At 42.8% G+C, this 19,176-nt stretch overlaps 2 long non-coding RNA genes across 2 annotated transcripts; one reads left to right on the top strand and one right to left on the bottom strand.

The window, feature by feature from the left end:
* Nucleotides 1-3,493: 3,493 nt before the first annotated feature.
* LOC149868792 (uncharacterized) lies at nucleotides 3,494-17,522 on the bottom strand. Its single transcript, XR_016441030.1, has 4 exons — nucleotides 17,413-17,522; nucleotides 5,395-5,538; nucleotides 5,164-5,270; nucleotides 3,494-3,680 (listed from the first exon to the last, which is right to left on the bottom strand). It is a non-coding gene; the product is annotated as an uncharacterized LOC149868792 (long non-coding RNA).
* LOC149868793 (uncharacterized) lies at nucleotides 6,017-8,624 on the top strand. The gene is made up of 3 exons (XR_016441031.1): nucleotides 6,017-6,052; nucleotides 7,584-7,665; nucleotides 8,593-8,624. It is a non-coding gene; the product is annotated as an uncharacterized LOC149868793 (long non-coding RNA).
* Nucleotides 17,523-19,176: the final 1,654 nt, after the last annotated feature.

Raw genomic sequence — 19,176 nt, 5'->3', positions numbered from 1 at the left:
GCTTGGACCTGGACTTTTGAGAATTGTAGTATTTCAAACTTGATGTTCTGGTAATTCATCTATTCTTTCTAATGTAGCAAGCTGACATAGGAGTCTTGTGCATACAATGGCATAGGAGAGAAGATAAAAATAAGACAGTTTGCACCACAACAACAATGGAACAATTGCAGGCAAAAATGGAGGGGGTAGTGAAATGTTTTAAATACCTCAATTTAAACTAAATTAGTTGAGTGGGATTCAAAAACTTACTGGGCGTGTCTACACCAGCAGTCAACTGCCCAGTTGTTACCACACAGTCATTTAGCTTAAGCAAGTACTAAAAGACTGCACAATAACCAGCGTTACTGCACAATCCCATGGCCACATGGTTATTCTTAGCTGCTACTGCACTGTAGCATCACCATCACGGTTCGTGCCGGGCGATGCTACGGCAATGTAGCATGTCGTGTAGCTGCACCCGCTGTTGTCTTAATCCTTTCTCCCCACATTGCTTGAGAGAGACGTGAGCTGACCACTGAGTATCCATCTTTGTCTTCTTTTTTAAAGTAACATCAGGAATAGTTTAACTGAACAAGTGGATAAGAACAAGACTGCTGTCTGTGGCATTTTAAGGATGACATTCAACTCCTATATCCCATTGATTTTTTTGAGAGAGGATTAATCTAGAAATCAATTTCCAGTCTCTTGTGACACAGGAAGTCCCAATTCTATGATCTGAATAAAAAAAGGCAAACACTGAACTGCAGCCAAACAGTGTGGCACTCAGAGCATTTTTTTTTAATTTTCTCCCCAAATGAGGTTGTAGAAGAAATTGGGAAACTTGCTTTGCAATTCTGGAGTTTGAAGTAGCCCAGAGTTCTCATTTAACTAGAGCAAAGTAAAATATACCCATCGCTACAATCTTTGTTCTAGATTGGTTGGGATCACATAACATGTTTTGCAGTAGCTTTAGCTTCTGCAAGGTTAGTTCCGGATTGTGCTAGGTCTGGAGGAAATCCTTTATGAGTGCACAAGGCTCGTCTTTTCCAGATGTCTTTAGCTCTCATTAAGTTGATTCCAATTCCTGAAAATCCCCTCTTCAGATGGTTCCAAATCTGTTCCAATATTTACTATGTCCCCTGGAAAAGCTTCTAAGTAGAATTACATAAATAGGGAACAAGAAATATTGTACACCCCTGTAATGCACCGATTGAAAATATATTGCAAAAAGTCTGAACTTATTTTTTACAAGTATGTTATTGAATAGATTTTATAAAGCTACAATTCTCCATTGATCAAACCTATGCCTAATACTATTAACAAGTAATTAGTGCTTGGAATATTTAGTATCTTTGGGGTCTCAAAAATCCCTAAGTGTCTAATAAACAGCACAATACATTACAATAATAGCAATGATTTCTGTGATCAAGGCCCACTTGGAGGTTTTATGCTAATCCTTTTCCTCCAGCTGTAATTTGCAGGTGGCACACCCCCAGCAGGAGTAGTTTCCTCTCAAACACCCATTAAAATGAATGAAATGGGTATATTTGTACATCAAAAAATCTTGTTTTTACCGGACGCTAAATTAGGGAGGAAACTGATTATTCTGAGTTCCCATAATATTGTTGATACTTTTCAGAAGGGCAGCCTCCACTAGTAGAAGTTTCAGAAAATCAGAAAATTGAAATGTGTTTGTAATTGTGGGGGGGTCTTTGGTTTTGTTTTCAACGTGGTGGGGGGTGCTGCTAATGTAGATGCTATGAACAACTTCTGGAGCACCGTATTCTCTAGCAAGGTCACAGCAAAGGCAGTGCAAACTTTTTCATGCTGCTTCTGAGTCTCTGCATAGTCAGCCACTGAATGGTGGAATGGTGACCAGATAAGTTTGCTCTCATTTAGGACCCAGTTCTGTTCCCATAGGAAGCAATGGACATTTTTACCATTGACTTCAATCAGAATGGTATTGGGCCCTCGTTCATTTCCTCCAGTATAAGGCAGTGTACCTGGGTTGCACTTAGCACTGATTTTTCGCACCATAAATGGCTGTCCAGTTGGAACTGGGTTGAGATCACTTACCCTTTTCTTTTTTCCCAGAGCCACAATCCAGGAGCTATTGTATGGTTACTACTTTAGGTCATTACCAAAATGGGCTCCTTTAAAAAGGTTACAGAGAAACCTTAACTGAAACTATTTCCTAATTTCACACAATTAGAAATTATTTTTCTTATGCAATGTGATTTCCATGTGCACCTGCCTTTTTGTTTGTTCCCAGGCTAATTTGTCCCTACGGATCAAATGAAATAAACTCTAATTCCCCAGGGTCTCATGTTTGCTATCACTGAACATAATGAGTTTTTTACTCCCACCTTATATCTGAGCTTTGTATAGGTGGAGTGGAGGCCAGGGGGGCAGAAGCTTAAAAAAAAGGACTCCCTACCTCTCTTCTCAAGAACGCTCTTAGTTAAGTGAAACATGGACAAATAGTCTGGGGCCAGCCTGTTATCTTGACCAGGTTCAAAAGTCTGGGTTCATTGCAGTGTTTTTGTTGTGTTGTGTTTTGTTTCTTTTAAAAATATATGTGCATGTGCCTTGCTAAATAACATTGCTGCCCCCCGCCTAGGAACAATGCAACACTCATATCATTTCCTGAAAGAGTTGAGTTGGAAGGCAATTATCTACTCACCAAACAGGCTAAAACAACAGTTCCTGATATTCTTCTCAACTATTTCAACTTCCCAGGAATCCGGAAAAAATAATTCCATGAGACGGTGTTATGAATGAAGGTATGACATTTCAGTTTCCTTCACTTGGAATCAGATGTCCAGAGGTAATAAATTACTGTGCACTTGGCACTGCTGAGCACGGGGTCTGGCTGTGGCAAATTGTTTTTCTGTAGAGCAGGAACAATGAACTGCTTTTATATCCTCCTTTGAATGGTGACAGGCATGGTTTCTTTCTTGATGAGCTTTCAGCAGCAACATGTGAACTCTGCACGGAAGAAGAGGGAGCCTGATAGCAAAGTACTTGGAACCTGACTTGCTTCATGATTGGAAACCGTAATAGGGAGAGGCTCTTTTCTGTTGGACCTCACAAATTTAAATCAATAAAATGGGTTATGAACTGCATTCTGATGGGGAAACACAACTGGGCAGGAGAAGAGATTTGCAGAGGAAATAGTATGTTCTTCTGAAGGGATACCACTTTTCCCACCAGTGGCCTCATCTCATTCAATCCTCCATCACATCTAGCTGCTTCTGCTGTTTTTATGAACGTGTAAGCACATTCGGTTATCTTAAAGGAATCAAAATACTGTAATCAGGTTACTTCCATAGGTTTAGTTGACCAGATGATGATTGCACTTGTTAGCTAGTTGGCATTTGAATCATTTTCAAATAGGCCTTTGATTTAAATCACGTGCAGAAAAGGAGATATTGACTCATTCTTTTAATGCACAGCATTTTTATTTTCTGTGTTTCATTTCAGATTGAGCTGCTTGTTTTCTTAGTTCTTTAACTATCTATAAACTTCTAGTGTTTGAATGGACAAAAACAGGTTGTCAACTTTTTGCTGCTGTGGACCAGAGCGTGCAACCTGATCCGTACCATGGGGTGCAAATCTGTTTGGGGCATAAAGGGAGAACTTCAATTTTCAGGGCTCCAGTTAAAACCTTCAACCATATCAGACCAACAGCAAATCGCTACCTGTGAAACACAAATTCAAACATCCATTAATGAAGCCTGCACTCATGCTTGCTGCTTTTGAAGAAAACCGTGTTAAATGTAAACTATGTGAATTATGTTAAGAACCATTTAGAAAAGCAGTAACACATTTAAGCAGAGAGGCATATTATGCAACCAATTGGGAATAGATGTTGAATTGTGACTTGTTTTGGAGAAAATTTACCTACTCACTCCAGTGGGGCTATTTGTATAAATACTAACAAGTGTGAGCAACGATCACAACATTTAGCTCTTTATTTTAAATCTTGAAACAGCTGCTTCATCATTTACAAGGAATCCCTTGGCCAACAAGAGCCAGCCTCTGTTGATGCCTTTACAGATATATAGCCACAACCTATTCCAGTTGTGCCAGGGAAAACATGACGGGTGAAATCCTGGTCTCATTAAAATCGGCAGCAGCATTCCCATTGACTTCAATGAGGCCAGTCTTTCATTCACATGTCTAAGATCAACAGGTCCCGAATCTTAAAAGTATAAATGTTGAACAGTAGTCTAAACTTTGGGCTCTTATTTATATAGTGAAAAATACACTGTTTGACTGGTAGCTTTATCGTTATAGATGAGAAGCATTTCTATCCCTTCCAGCCTTCATTCTCGAAATCCTTTAGCAGTAACATAAGAAAACATATTCTTGAAAGCTTTAATATGTTATTACTAATTCTTTTTTCTGGGAATGGTTAAAAGTTTGTATTTTTGCTATTCTAAGCTGTAACTATTCCATCACAGATTAACCCAGGATTTAAGACTTTTATTATCACTTTGCACTCTGTCATGAAGACCTTTGACATTTTCCCTGATCCATAAGCACACCAGAGGCAAGTATGAAAGAACATAGCTGTAGTCAAACAGTTGAGTGTAACTAATTTGAAAAATGACTCTGCAAAAACAGCATGACAGGTTTCCAGTTTTGTGGTATGTCAGATGTTTTCTGTATTAAATAATTTTGGTGTACTAGTAAAAAGATCTTTTCTTCCCTAGTTGCCAGCCCTGCAAATGCAAACTGGGACCTGGAAGTCTAGATGTTTTTGTGTTCCTTCTGGCTTAGGTACTACCATAAAAATGGTGCAAGCCAAATACTGTCCATAATTATGTTAGTGCAATCCACCAGACCTGACTTAACAGACAATTATTGCTTTCAGAGGGACTCTCGGTTGTGATCAACAATAGGATTTATCCCTACAGTAGAAACCTATGGTCCAATTTGGAAGATGTTCAGCACCACTATTGGTCCCACTGACTTATTTTCAGCTCATTGCTATGTTGATGATAATCATAAAGGAATAAAATGTAGTAAAATTTACATGCTTATTAGGGGAAGAAGAAACAACTTAAAATGCCAGGACTATGGTGTCTGTTGTGTAAATTATATGTTATGTTTAGATGGTATTTGAAATGACATGTTGTCAGAGTTGTGAACATGTGGGGTTTGTTTTACCATGCTTACCATAAGGAATATCTATTGCACATATGCAGAGGTGTAGGGAAGCTTTTTCACAGCCCATTGCACTGTGAAGAACTGGATTGCATGACCCCTGGTTTTTTTCTGTAGAACTGAAAGAAAAAGAGCAAGTTAAAATGGCACTTCTTTCCACAAACTGGAATATGCTTCCAAGCAATCTATTCTTAATTTGTTCCTTAAATTGTCTAAATTTTGCATAGTATTATGGTATCTTACTTCCAAGAGAATCTGCTTTGTAGTTCTACGTAACGTGTGCTACAGGGTCAATGCCAACACGACTGGTATTGCTGCTGCATGAAGATGTGACACTTGCAGTTAGATTCTTTCGCTCTTTAATATCAGCTATTTCAGATGGTGGAGCTAAAAAACAAAAACAAACAAGCCCAGCTCTATGGCATCCTAGTAAAAGAATGGGTTGTTAAATTTGGGTTTGGTAGTTTATTTGTTAGTTCTAATTTTAAAAGTTTCCTGGGAGCTGTTGTGCCTGTCAACTGGTGGCTGGATGGTAAAACAGACATTACCCAATTAGCGGGGTGTATGCCCCGTCCGGTTGGCCACCTTTACTGTTTACCCGGCCTACGCGTTACCGCAGTCTAGACTCAAAACAGTAAACTGCTCAGAGCACCAAAATTGCCAGCAGCCACCTTGTTTTTGTTGTTTAGTTTAATTACACATGAGTGGATTGGATAGTTCTACCCTATTTTTTTTCACTCGTTATATTTAATTATATTTTTTTATGACTTGGGTTTTGCATTTCATCAACTGTTGGCAATGTATACAACAGCTGCCTTTGCCCTTACAGAAAGAGGCATCCTTTAGGACAGATACACTTCCAGTAATGGTCAGCCTTCTTTCATCATGCAGCGTAGCAGCGGTAAGTCCATGAAAATGGGCATCAAGATTGTGACCTTCCATGTGTGCTGTATGACTCACCCTCACAAGCTGTTGCCTGAGGTGCACATTTACTCTTGGCCTTTCCTTTGCTGCTTTCACTTCTTCTCCGTACTGTGCTTCATAGTGAACAATGATGCCCTCTGAGCTCGAGCATTCCTCATTTACCCACTTCATCTCTGACTGCTCTCCTTCAACATGGCTAAATCAGAGGTTGCATAGCTGAGTTTGTATGTTTTTTCAAAATATGAAAAGGTTGGTTTGTTTCACTTCATGGTACTAAGTGTAAGACGTTAATGGAAAAAGGTGGATGTAGAGCTGTTTTCATAGAGTTTAAGTAAGGTTATGCAGTGTTTCCCCCAAGGTTTGTACCAGAACTGGCGTTATTTAATACTTGATTTGGAGGAAGGAGCAAAACAGTAGGGCGGCAAAATCCACAGATGACACACAATTATTTAGCCAGATTTTGAGAGGATTTGAAGGAAATTCAAAAGAGTTATCAAGGAACCAGAAGTGAGACAGCGAGGGAGGGGGAATTGGAAAGACCGTTCACACTATGCACAGGACCTGGATTCTAAATTAGCTACAGCCAGACGGGGGAAGAGACTTGGATGTCACTGAAGAGAACTAAAGACAGGTATCTTCTCCACATCAAGTGTTGGTCAAAAACAAACCAGAAGCTAGATTGCCATTAAAAAACCTACAGAACAATACTAAAATAGAGAATGCCACTTTATAAATAGATGGTGTGCCCTCAGCTAGAATACTCTGTACAGCTTCGGTTACCTCGTCTCAAACAAGAATGTACCAGAAATAATAATGGTCTAGAGAAGGACAGTGAAAGTATGTGGAAAGACTTGCATCTGGGGAGAAATTTTAAAAGATTAAGACAGTTACTAGGACTGGAGCTGACTCAGTGTTACAGTACAGCAAATACTGTAGAGAAATGAAATGATCATCTATTCACCCTTTATTTTTTCAGGATTCAAGGTGGCAAATAAGGTGACCCACATAAAAAGATTAAACAATTTTTTTATGTAACATTATTGATTTGCAGAACATATTACAAGTGTGTGATTGATTCTTGTGAAGTGAAGTTTTTTGGATTGGGACTGATCTTCCTCCTAAGAAACCCTGTAAAAAAAGTAGTATAGGGTTATATAATTGAAGCCATGATCCTACTGCTTAACCTAAGTTGATTTCAGGGTTTCTTGAATTGCATTTCATAAGTTTTGAGTGCTTCCCTGGCTTGAACAGTGTGCTTTTAAAGTAGGTGGATTTTTTTTGTAAGCAGTACCCATTATCATTCACAACTATCTATATGCCAGCTTTGATATGAATATTTTTGTCATGCACAAATTACTATCGTCTATATATAGCATATTTGTTTTCTGTGACAAGTTTTATAGCCTGAATGCTCCATTTGATTAAGCTTTTTGAAAAGTACCTTGACCTCTCTTTTTTAAGTAGAGTCCCCTATTCTTTCCTTTAATTCACACTTGCAATTTTTGCAGCACATACTTCTACTTCAGAAAATGCTGCATGAAGGAAAATGCATATTGGCAATCACCTTTCTTTCCTCAGATGCCTTTGAAGGTAAGACTAATGGCTGGATCCAAAAGGGGTAGTCCAGGATAATGTTGACCCTGCCTGCTGGGAGCTGAGTTAAAGTTTCTGAAAGATATCTGTGCTGTGTAGGTAACAGGAATGATGCAGAACAAGGGACTAGTTCCTTTATTGTCTGTTTACTGTTTGCCTTGCTAATGACTTTTTGTCAGACATGGAAAATAAATATTGCTTTTATTTTTTAATAAATTGGAATTGATGATACAGGTTTTTCTGTGTGGGGAGGGAACGGGCTCACAGTTGGGGCTGCTATTGGAGACAATATTATTTCTTGACTGAGAATGCCTTGAGTTGTTGGTCACAGACAGGGGAATTGTGAGTCTTCTCACTTCTGTGAGAGTGCCGATCATGCTGTTGCGGAGAAGAGACTAGGAGTCAAACAACTTGTGTGGTTCTCAGCCTTGTTACAACAGTTAATAATAGCATTGTACTTTTGAGCTCCATGGATTAAAACAGAATGCTTGATCCCAGGGGATCCCTCTTCACTGACTAAAGCAGACCTTGGGCTCAGGGTAGAGGGAAGGCATTACTTTTTAACACCAAGGACTGAGTTTCCAAATCAAAGAACTGACCACATGCTTGCACTTCAAGACAGAGGAGAAACTTCACAAGAATTTGATATTTCGCTCCTGAGCTTCATGCACAGCAGCTGGCTTTGGCCTCTGAGCACAAAAGGCTAAGCAGTAGGTTACATTAGACTTTTTTGGGTAACAATGGGACCTTCTGTAAAGCTAAAGCCAATATAAAAAGTATGGTCAGACATAAATTAATAATTAAAACTAAGCCACCGTCACCACCAACAACACAGAAAATACTTTCCATGCTATGTAAGTAATACATCAACATTTAAGCTGATTAAAATTTGATAAGCTATTAACTTCCCCATTTCTTTGATAGGAAGGCTGTGGAGTGAGATAAAACAGTGTCATGCTGAGGAGAACAAACATAGCATCCAATAAACTTTTTATACATATATTTTGTTAAGACTGGTTCCCATTTCCTTTGTGACTCCTTGTTTATTAATGAGTTGACTCATCCAGTGTCCAGCAGCTTGTTTCCACACCAGAGAGATGGATTTGCACCTCTGCCAAGTGGAGTCACAGGCAGAGATAACGGCCAGTAACAACAATAGTCTTCCCCGGTCCATTTGCCAAAAACAATTGGCAGAAAGGACTCGGGGAATAACTTATCACCAGTGCACTGAAAGGCTCTGAAGCTCTGGAAGCACAGGCTTGCCGGTTGCTTGCCACAGATAAACAGCAGGATGCAACCTAGAGCCAAGCTTGTACAAGAGGCTTTACCTGGCCGAGGTGGAGAGGTAAACAGCCAGCTTGCATAAGGTGCCATGTTAACCTAGTTTTTCGAGTAAAATGGAAAAGACTAATATGATTGATTGTTTTTACATGACTGGATCTAAAACAGTGGCTTACGTTCTTTAAAAAAAGGATGGTTTGGCCTTGTGATATATTTTGTCCTAGAATATCAAGGCTAAAAACAGGCAACCAGTTTGATATGGCTCTGATTGCGTGGGATCAAGCGTGGCTGATTTTTCAGAGGCAAAGTGGTACCGTATTGCTTATTCAAGTATAAGACAACCGTAACTATAAGATGACTCCCCCCAGTAATTAGATTCTATATATGGAAAATTGATACATTTTGTTATAATTTTCAACGTATTAGAATCTAACTATCGGAGGTTTGTCTTGAACTGCCCCCCACCCTCCCTTCCCCACTGCTATAACAGGGAAAATAAATCTGGGGAGTCAGATAACCCCATTGCCTTCTTCCCCCTGCAGCTCCTTCCCCCCTACTCTCCCTCAGCACATGAAAGGGAGGAGCAAATTTGGAAAAATGACCTTGAAAAAAAAACAGTTGTAATGATTTGTATATATGTATACAGACTTAATTCATCCAGAATTGATGTATGTTAGTAAGTTTGGTGTCATTGCTAAACTTGGCCAGTCTGCCTCCAACACCAGTGTCCACATCGTTAATAAAGAAGTTAAAGAGTACATGTCCAAGGACAGAGTCCTGGGGTACACCACTGGTCATGGAGTGCCATGATGATTCACATCCATCAATGACCACTCTCTGGGTCCAACCATGGAGCCAGTTGCCCAGCCATCACACTGTGATGTAGCCAAGGCCACAGTTGGCCAATTTTTCAATGAGGAGATCATGGGACACCAGATCAAAGGCTTTTTTAAAGTCGAGATACATGACATTGATTCCAGCATGGATTTCTACTCCCTGCTGACCCAGCATTCTGTTGTTTCCCTGCAAGCCTGGCACCAAAACTCCGAAATTTTCCAAAATGTTTCTGAAGCATTTTGGATGCCTCATTTCATTTTGGAGATGTTTTGGAGCCTTCCGTTTCGATTGGGATTTGGTGTTCTGAGATTTGGTGTTCAAAATGGCCCAAAACACCTCCAAAATGAAATGGCCATTGAAATTTTGCACCGCCCTAATGGGCAGTACCAGAAGACATGGTCAATTATTTCTGCCTGCCAGTGGCAGGTCTGTCTTGGGCAGTTCGATGGACCTCTGTGACCTATGCCATTTTTCCATGCCCATACAGAGAGTGCCTGGTGGGCTGCATGCCAGTTTAGGTCTCTGTGCTCCTTCTGCAGGTCCTTGTGGAAGATTGAGTCCCACACGGCCAGGCAGCTGTCAGTAGGTAGAAAGTTCATGGACAATATAGTGTCTCTTGCCCTTACCGCCTCCTATATCTTGCGGTGGTTCACCAGGATCATTATGTAGCTTGTATTTCTCCCAGAAGCTTTTTGGGACCTTGTAGAACCATGGGGACACCATGGCCCACAGGCTCCCATTGGTCATCCTGTACATCTGCCACTGTTGTAGCAGCTGCCCTGCAAAATACTTGACAAAGCTGGATGTTTTGGATTCCACCCTTGTTTCCAGTTTGCAAGCCGGGCTCACGTGCTTGTCCCAGAGGAAAAGAAGGATATCTGGCATGCCTCTGCCTCCAGACTATTTCACTTTGTAGGGTTTGGTCCTTCCCACCTTTTCCCCATGTGGAGTTCCAAAAGAAAACACACTTTAGATTCTGTGCACAACTTGTTCCAGGGGTGAAGATTAGGGCAGTGTGTAGAAGTATCAGCAGTAGCACCACTTTCATCAGTGCCATGTGCCTCCAACCCATTGACAGGTAGCATGATTGCCATTACCCCAGTTTGTCTGGACTTGGTCTCCATCTTTTCCCATGCCTCCCGGGATTAACTGTTCTTCTGGCATGGTTTATTACCCGCTGAGGTGTTGGGGCTTAATGAAGATGTTTGCTGGTAGTAGGGCCACTTACGGTTCTGGACTCTTGGATTTGGAATTAGTTTGGGCTAATGTGGCCTGGAATACCTACATTTAAAAAAAAATCTCTGTGGTTTCCATCCCATCAGCATCTCAGTCTTTTGGCTACGATCAAGTGTTTTTAGCACAAGGTGTCAGGGTTGACTCTAGCCCTGAAAGGAACATCTGCCCCCCCCTTTTTTTTTTTTAGCAACAGTTCAAAGGTAGATAGATAATGTCTTTAGTGAGGTTTTCTTGTATGCTTTTAAACCTCATTTGTATTTGAGTAAATACATTCATTTGAATAAGTCATGGGTACTTAATGTGGGAAAATGGGTTTGTCCATCTATAAGGTCTGGGGTTTGGTCTGAGACAAGACATTCAAGTGCTGATGCAGCCAGTTGTCTGTTTTTAGCCTCAGAATACAAGCACATCCTTGGATGAGTTAGCACTCTATGAAAACAATTAGTTCATGGTTTTTACAATTGTGGCAGACAGATGGCTCCTCCAGGTTTCTGTATTATGGACACTAAGATCCTGCCCTAATAATTTGTTTACCACTTGAGAGAGACTCCATTGCTCTCATTCTTCAAAACCTTGAGCACCTGTTCAAATCAACAGTCAGTGACGGTCAGAGGTCCGTTGGCTTTCTTACCATTCTAAAGACGAGCTAAGGCAAAAGCTCCTTCTCAACTATGCTTCCACAGTCAGAGACCCAGAATGACAGCTTGGCTGCTGAATGACTTTTGAGAGAGCAAATCCTACTGCTGACTAGTGAATGAAATTCATATTTTTCAAGCATGATGGAATCACAGGTGTTTGTGGCTATAGTATGCTTGGCCTCCCAGAGCAAGCCATCATCTTACTTAATAGCATTTAATATCTAACTTAAAACCAGTGGAGAGAGTTTGTGCAAGACTCTCCAAACATGTTACTGTTCATGAAACATGGTCCCAAAAGAATGTTTCTTTTTAAAAAAAGATGGAGCAAAGCTCCCTAACATCTCCTTGGATGTAGGAGTGGGAACAAGCAAGTAAAATAAGGACCAGCTGGTAATAGGATATGATAGATGGCTGTTAAACTGCTGAAAACCCATAAGGTAAAAGACAAATTAGGGCAATTTAGCTTAAAATATATCCTCATCTGTCTTTCCAAAACCTTTCCCACTTCCCTTCCTTCTCTTTCTCTGCCAAAAGCACTAACATAGCCCCTGTTGGAAGTTACTTTTGACACTCTCTTCTCCTTTACCTGATATAGTTAGGTCTCATTCAAATTTGGCTTCTTCTTTTCAAGATTTTTTTTCTTTCCCATCACTTCATTCAGGTTCTCACTGCATGTCCTTCCTCAAGTACTACAACATTTTGTGGGCAGTGCATGTGCACCCATAAAATTCTTTTCCCATCTACTTGATTTATTTGATACCCATTTTAATACATCCATTGGTTCTCCATTTATTATCACATCCATTTTAAACTTCTTCCAGAGCTTCCTGCACACAGGAGCAGAATTAAGGCTGCTTTTCAAATTTTTAGATATTAAGATGTTAAGAAACTAAAACACTAATGCAGCAATAAAGTCTTCAGTTAATAAGAGAGTGCAAAAGAGAGAAATAAGTTATGAAAAGTGGAGGGGCACTTGTTCCTCCAGGGCTACAAGTTCTAAGAAACAACACAGAAATTTATTCCCAAGTATTTCCAAGGGGTCAGCCATCCTAAGCACTAACAGTGCTTATAGGTTTGATACCTGGAGTATGTTTGCTTTGTACACTGCGGTCCAGAATGTATATAGCTATGATAGCACAAAAATTAATACAAATTAATTCTCAGTAGGACAAATTAGCCAAGGTGGAACTGGCCAGACTTTGGTAGCCAAGTTAGCTGGGGTATCTCTGTGCACAACTATTGTATGTGTTGTGGGTGTGCCTTGAGCCTATAATAGGAAATTAGGAAAGAGTTGGTGATGCAGAAGAGCTGTTCCCTCTTCTATTTTTGGGACAACCATGAACCCTATGTAGAAAAGGGGGTGCAGTCTTGGGAAGGATGTTGGGTATGAATGACTCATGCCCCTGGCGGCTGGTGGGGCACAGCAGTGGTGGGAGCATGGCGGGAGCTCAGCGGCGGTGAGCAGGGGAGCTCCCGTAGATGCCACCAGCACTTTTGGTGGTGGGAGGGGGTGGCGAGAGCTGACCAAGGGTCAGTGACCACCTGCAGCCACTGCCAGCAGTGGCGACAGCAGCCAGAGTGGGTTGCGGACCTCCTGCAGATGCCACTGGAGGTGTCAGAAGCAGGGTGGTGAGCGGCGACCACCTGGAGTCACTGCCAACAGTGTCAGTTGTGCCTTTTTGTAGGGAGTGCACTGTCACACTCAAGGGGTGCACATGCACCCATGTGCATCCCCTACGCATCACCCCGATGTTGGGGGAGAGAAAGGAAACTCCTCTGAGTGGGAAGACGGGAATGAGAGTGGGTAGGCACAGGGCGGTAGGGGAGGTTTCTTATACCCAAATGTGAATGGCAATTGGAATTTGCTGGAGGGTTTGCTCTTTAGGGTGACAGGCAGGGAAGCAGGAGTGGGTGGTATGATTTGGACTTGTCTAGTTTTGGGGTGAGTTTTTCTAGATAGAGTAGGCTGTACAGCTAAATACTAATACTGAAATTAGGTATTTTTTATGTACCTATCCTTGTTATATCAAGTACTTCAGAGTTGTGTGTATTAATAATTTAGAACTGAAATAAAGCCTATTCCACTCAATAAAGCCTTTTATATATGGTCCAAGTTAAACAGGTAGGAAAATGTTTTGTTCTAAGATCTATTAAAAAAAAATAAGAAGCTGGACTTTTGATAAATCAGATGCTGTGTCTTAGCATTTAGATGATCTGCAGATGTTGAAAATGCAGCTGTCTCAGCTAATAAGTATACCCTGCCCTGTACTAAAAGAACTTGTTAGTGGAAAGTTTGTTTTTTTGTTTGTTTGTTTTTGAGAAAATTAAGGACTCTAAAACACTGCATTAGATGACAAATCTGTTATGCATACTTGCACATTTACCTTACGGCTTGTCAAAATCTGATCTGAAAACATAGAAAAGCCATCAGCAGTGGCAGCAGTCCCTCAAAGCCCAAAATGACGTCCATCAGGCTTGATGGGTCCTCAGGTGACTGAGGAGCCCAATTCTGGATGAATACATTCTTTGTCAACGGGGGCATGTTATTGTGCAGGGAGTGGAGTTCGCAGCCCCGGGTTCATCTCCTTCTCCTTCCTCCACCACCATCTTTCTCCCTCGGTATTGAGTCATTGGGCCTCAAAGTGGCGTGGGCCTTGGGGTACCAGGTGGTGCCACACTAAACAGTCAGCAGCTTGCTCCTCCCAGCCATTGGTGTCGATGCTTCTGTGCTTGAGGGCTTCCTTGAGCATCTTTCTACTGTTTTCTTTGGCCGCCCTTTCAGCGTTGGCAAACAGAGAATGTGGAGCGGGAGGCAGTTCTCGGAAGATGTCCAAGATGTCCAAGATGTAGTGGCCCATCCACTGGAGTTGATTTCTCAAGAGCAAGGTGTAACGGGGCTTTCTCGGGGCCTGTCTGCCATTGTCCCACCCAACTTTTTCTGGGCCTACCACCCACCTCTTCACCTGCCACACCTTATTGTTTCTTGATTGGTTCTAATAAGGCGGGAGGCTGCCCATTCTTGCCCTGATGCCAGGGGGTACTGTCTGCAATTTCCATTCCTCCCTATACCACAGCCCAAGCTTCGCAGATGGCATCCAGGTGCCAGGAACATTATGTCCTACAGCCAGACGAAGCTCAGCCCTCATTGTCAGGCCTCAGACACTCGCACATTCATACTGTCCTCCTCTCACTAGGGTCTCTTGCGCTCCACAGGGTCTGTTTCACACACTGACAACTTGTACTGCTTTGCTCCCTCTTGGAGCGGGCCCCTTCAGCCATAGGCTTTACCTAGCACATACCTTGGGTGGCAGATGTACAGTCTTTTGGGCCTCTTCTAGGACCCTCACCAGGGTACTGGCCAGCCAATTACCCGACTGGGTCCAAGCTTGCCCTGGCTCCTCCCAGGGCAACTCTATACACATTCACACATGCATACTGGGCTCCCAGCGTTCTGGTTTCCCCCTCACTGGGGCACCACACCTGCCCCCTCACTGGGGCTCCTCATCTCCACCCCCTCACTAGGGCCACAGGGCTTCCCTCCCTGGTGGGGGCTCAGGTGGCTATAGCCATGCCTAGCCCCATCTGGGTCTTACATCCTCTTTGGGCTCAGGTGGCCATAACTGTTCCTGGCCCCCTTGTACCCACAGTGTTGTTGAGGCTAGGAGTTGAGGAACCCTGACCTGCCTTGCACTGGGGTGGTAACTGGCCTGGTAATTCCTGGGGGGTCCTGCGCCACTGGGAGCCCCACCAGGCCACCCACTTCCGGCAGGGTGCAGTTTTAGGTCATGCCCAGGACCAGGAGCCTCCAAACCATCCCCTTAAGCTCCTGCCTTTACATCCAAGATGTTTCCTACAGCCTTTCAGCAAGGCAATGTTTCTGCCTGCCCTGCCAGTAGCGAACTGTTCCGTATATATGGGTGGCCAGAGTTCTAAAATGGCTGCTGTAATCAAACACCTGCTGGTTGTTTGGCTCAGACCTTAAAGTGGCAGACCCCAACAGTGCCCTGCCCCACAAGACTTTGATGCTGGTAGCCGCAGCTTCATGGAGGATGCGTGCACTGGTCTGGCAGTCCTCTCGTTTAATCCCCAGGACTAGACGCAAGCACCACTAGTGAAAGCTCTCAAGAGTCTCAGTGTGGCATCAGTAGATGGTCCAGGCTTCACTGCAGTAGAGGAGGGTGGTCAGTACAAAAGTCTTATAAACCAGGACCTTCGTTGACTTTCGAAGATCTCTATTTTCAAAGACACATTGCTGCAGTTTGAAGAAGGTGGCACTGGCACAGCTGACCCAGTGCTGAACTTCTCCAGCAATGGTAGCCTGTTGAGAGAGGTGGCTGCCAAGATATGGAAGGTGCTCCTCGTACTTCAGAACCTCCCCATCTACGTAGATAGCACAAGGGATGTTTAGCTGGCTGAGGTGGGGGTTGGTGGAGAACCTTCATCTTGGCAATGTTCAAGGACAGGCCAAGTCTCTTATACAAAGCACTGAAAGGATCTAGGGTCATTTGCACATCCTGTACAGAGTGAGCCATCACATAGCAATCATCCACAAACTGAAGGTCGTGGATGTCCTTGGTGGCGAGTTTCATTTTTGCCCAGAAGCGCCCAAGATTGAAAAGCTTCCCGTGCGCTCAATACTGGATACTGACACCGGATGGTAGATCATCTCAGATGAGGTGGATGATGATGGTCAGGTAGATCGTGAACAGGGTGGGGGCAATCATGCAACCTTGTTTGACCCCAAGCTGGATGTGGAAGGCGTTGATTTCAGATCCTCCATTCAGGGCGGTAGCGGTCATGTAGTCACGCAGGAGTTACAACATGGTGACAAACTTCAGCGGGCAGCCAAGGCATTGGAGGATGGTCCACAGAGCTTCACGATTTAAGAAATCAAATGCCTTGGTCAGGTCAATGAAGGGGAGGTACAGTTCTTGATTTTGCTCCCAACGTTTTTCTGGCAACAAAAACCATGTCCGCAGTGCCCCTGGATGGTCAGAAACCACACAATTTTCTGAAGGATCTCCTCAGTAACAGGATGAAGGTGGTTCAGGAGGATGTGGGCCAGGATCTTATGTGAAATGGACAGGAGGGAAATCCCCCTGTAGTTCCCACAATCAGATTTATTCCTCTTCTTGTAGATGGTCACAATGGTTGCATTCTTGAGATCCCCAAGGATGTCCTCTTGGTCCCAAAGGTGGAGGATAAGTTGGTGAAGTCGTGATGTGAGCTGGAAGCTGCCAGCATGGTAGACTTTTGTGGGTCTACCATCTGGCCTGCAGACTTTGTTGCTTTTCATCTGTTGGATGGCCAACAGAAAAAGCCATATCAGCTTTGCAAAGCACAGGTTAAAGAACTATTTTATTCCATACCAAAACTTTCCCTCTCCTGTGCATCCCTTTGATCCACAGTCAGTTCTCCCCATACTTGTCTTTGATCCAGTTATGCACCCTGGCTACTGTTGAGATGCACAAAAGTGTGGGTTTTATATTGGTATCATACCTTTTGGGCATTACATTTTGTGCAAAACAATATTTTTAAAATTGCATCTCATTTGCATCTTTTATCTTTTCCCATGCTTTTTTTCCTTTAGCTTAATATTTTTCCAAGTGCTTTCTCCTTTTTTTGCATTAGTTCATTTTACCTGGCATCCATTTTCATTCCTGTTCTACTTTTGTTAGGCCTTGCCTGCATCTGATATACAAGTAATCCAGAGTATGGTGTGGTACTAGTACTCTAGACAGTGTTATATTACCTGTGTGACAACATAGACCTTCTTTAGATGAGTGATCTGGCTGGCCTCTGTGGGAGTCCCAAGGCTCTGGTAGTGAAACAAATTTCCATCATAACCCCTGTGATGTCATCTGAAAGAGAATTCAAGTCATTTCAAGTGTTTTGACTTACTCGTTTATCTTTTGGAAGAAGGATAAGAGCATTGGTGACCAGCAGTTCATTCAGCAGAGTGAGTATGGACATGTTTCCCCTGTCTATGAATAGGAAGACAAGTCTGTACCAGGCCTTGGCCTGATACCTGACTGAAAGGGATCTGACATGCTCTCTTTCTGGTGGCACTATTGGTTGTTGAACTGTGCAGGTTTCCATTTGGTTCACCCTGCTGGCCCAGGTGACTGAAGGTAGGACTGCCCTCTTCCCTCTGATTAGCGTTCCCTTTCCAGGCAGAGGAAGCAGAGCTGACCCACAGTTACAGCAATGATACAGCTCAACAGGCTCTGCATGAACTACTATAAGTTGTCCTGAATGGCTCCTTCTCTGATGCCCATTTAAATCAGTGGGGGGTCATTCCATTGATTTCAACATGTTACGTCAGTCCTTATATGCTTTTTCCCCAAATCAAGAAGTTGGTCATGTTTTTATAGTATCAGCTTTATAAAGAGAAGTGATAAATAAATGTTATAAAGATAAATGAGTAGTAGGAACTTATAGTTTGTTATAAACACTTTGATACCTATTATAAGCCATAGTTATAAACAACTGAACTATTGGAAAATTGTTGAACTATTAGAATCCATAAAAATCTAGGAGAGCTGACTTCTTACCATGTCTTTTAATAAATAGTAAATGACTACTTTTGATTAAATATACTCACTATAAATGTATGACTGAAGTTTACTTCCAGGGTGAGCACCCTAAATTTAAGGCAGTAATAGCTTGTAACAGAGAACCCAAACATTATTACCTGTGCACAATGGAGGGAAAGGAGATAAACAGATCCCCTTCAGGTGCCAAACTGGGGACTCACAGGGGAAAGGAGATGCACCAAGTAACTTGCAAAAGACTCAAGGCTGGAGGCCAGGGACTGCTAAGAAGCTGGGAAGGGCTGTGGGGCAAGAGATGCCAAACAGTTTATTAGCTCTGAGCATGAACACCTGGGCCGATCTTCAGGGGCAGCAGTTAGGTGACCAGAAGGGGCAGGACTTGGCTACATATATATGCCCAGTCACTGAGCTGGGGTTGGCAGTTCAGGCCTGCAGTGGGGAAAGGAACAGAGGATGGGACTGACTGACAGGAAAAAGAAAGGAGCCTGGGGTTGGGAAGAATTAAGGCAGGTTGTTGTGAGGGCAACAATCGCTACGGCCCTGAGGAGCCTGTAGTTGCGTTATAACGGGATGGTTAACCTTTGTGTTCTGGTTTTCTATTTAAGGTATTTAAGGTTAAGACTGGACATGAAGTGGCCGTAGGGGCAGAGGAGGCCATGAGCAAGGTACCTGGTCGGTACCCTCCACTGCACGGCTGAAGTCCAGAGAGCCAGGGCCCAGATCAGTGGATTTGACCTGAGGGGTCTTAGCTAGAGAAAAGGGGCTGAAGTCGAAGAAGCTGAAGCCCAGACAACAGTTGGGTCCTGAGGGGCCCAGTGCTGATTCTCGATAAAGAAAGAGAGAAAGCAAGCAGGAAAGTTCTAAAGAAGCCAAATGGGAAACCATCAGTGAGGCATGTTCATGGATAACAAGCAAGTCCCCACTGTCTGCCTCCTGAAGGCGGGTCTTTTCCTTTCTCCTCT

This window comes from Crocodylus siamensis, chromosome 3 (assembly GCF_052110815.1).
Source record: "Crocodylus siamensis isolate JL-2025a chromosome 3, ASM5211081v1, whole genome shotgun sequence".
Classification (NCBI taxonomy): Eukaryota; Metazoa; Chordata; order Crocodylia; family Crocodylidae; genus Crocodylus; species Crocodylus siamensis.
The sequence above is the reverse complement of the archived record's forward strand: the minus strand, read 5'-3'. Positions and strand labels throughout refer to the sequence as shown.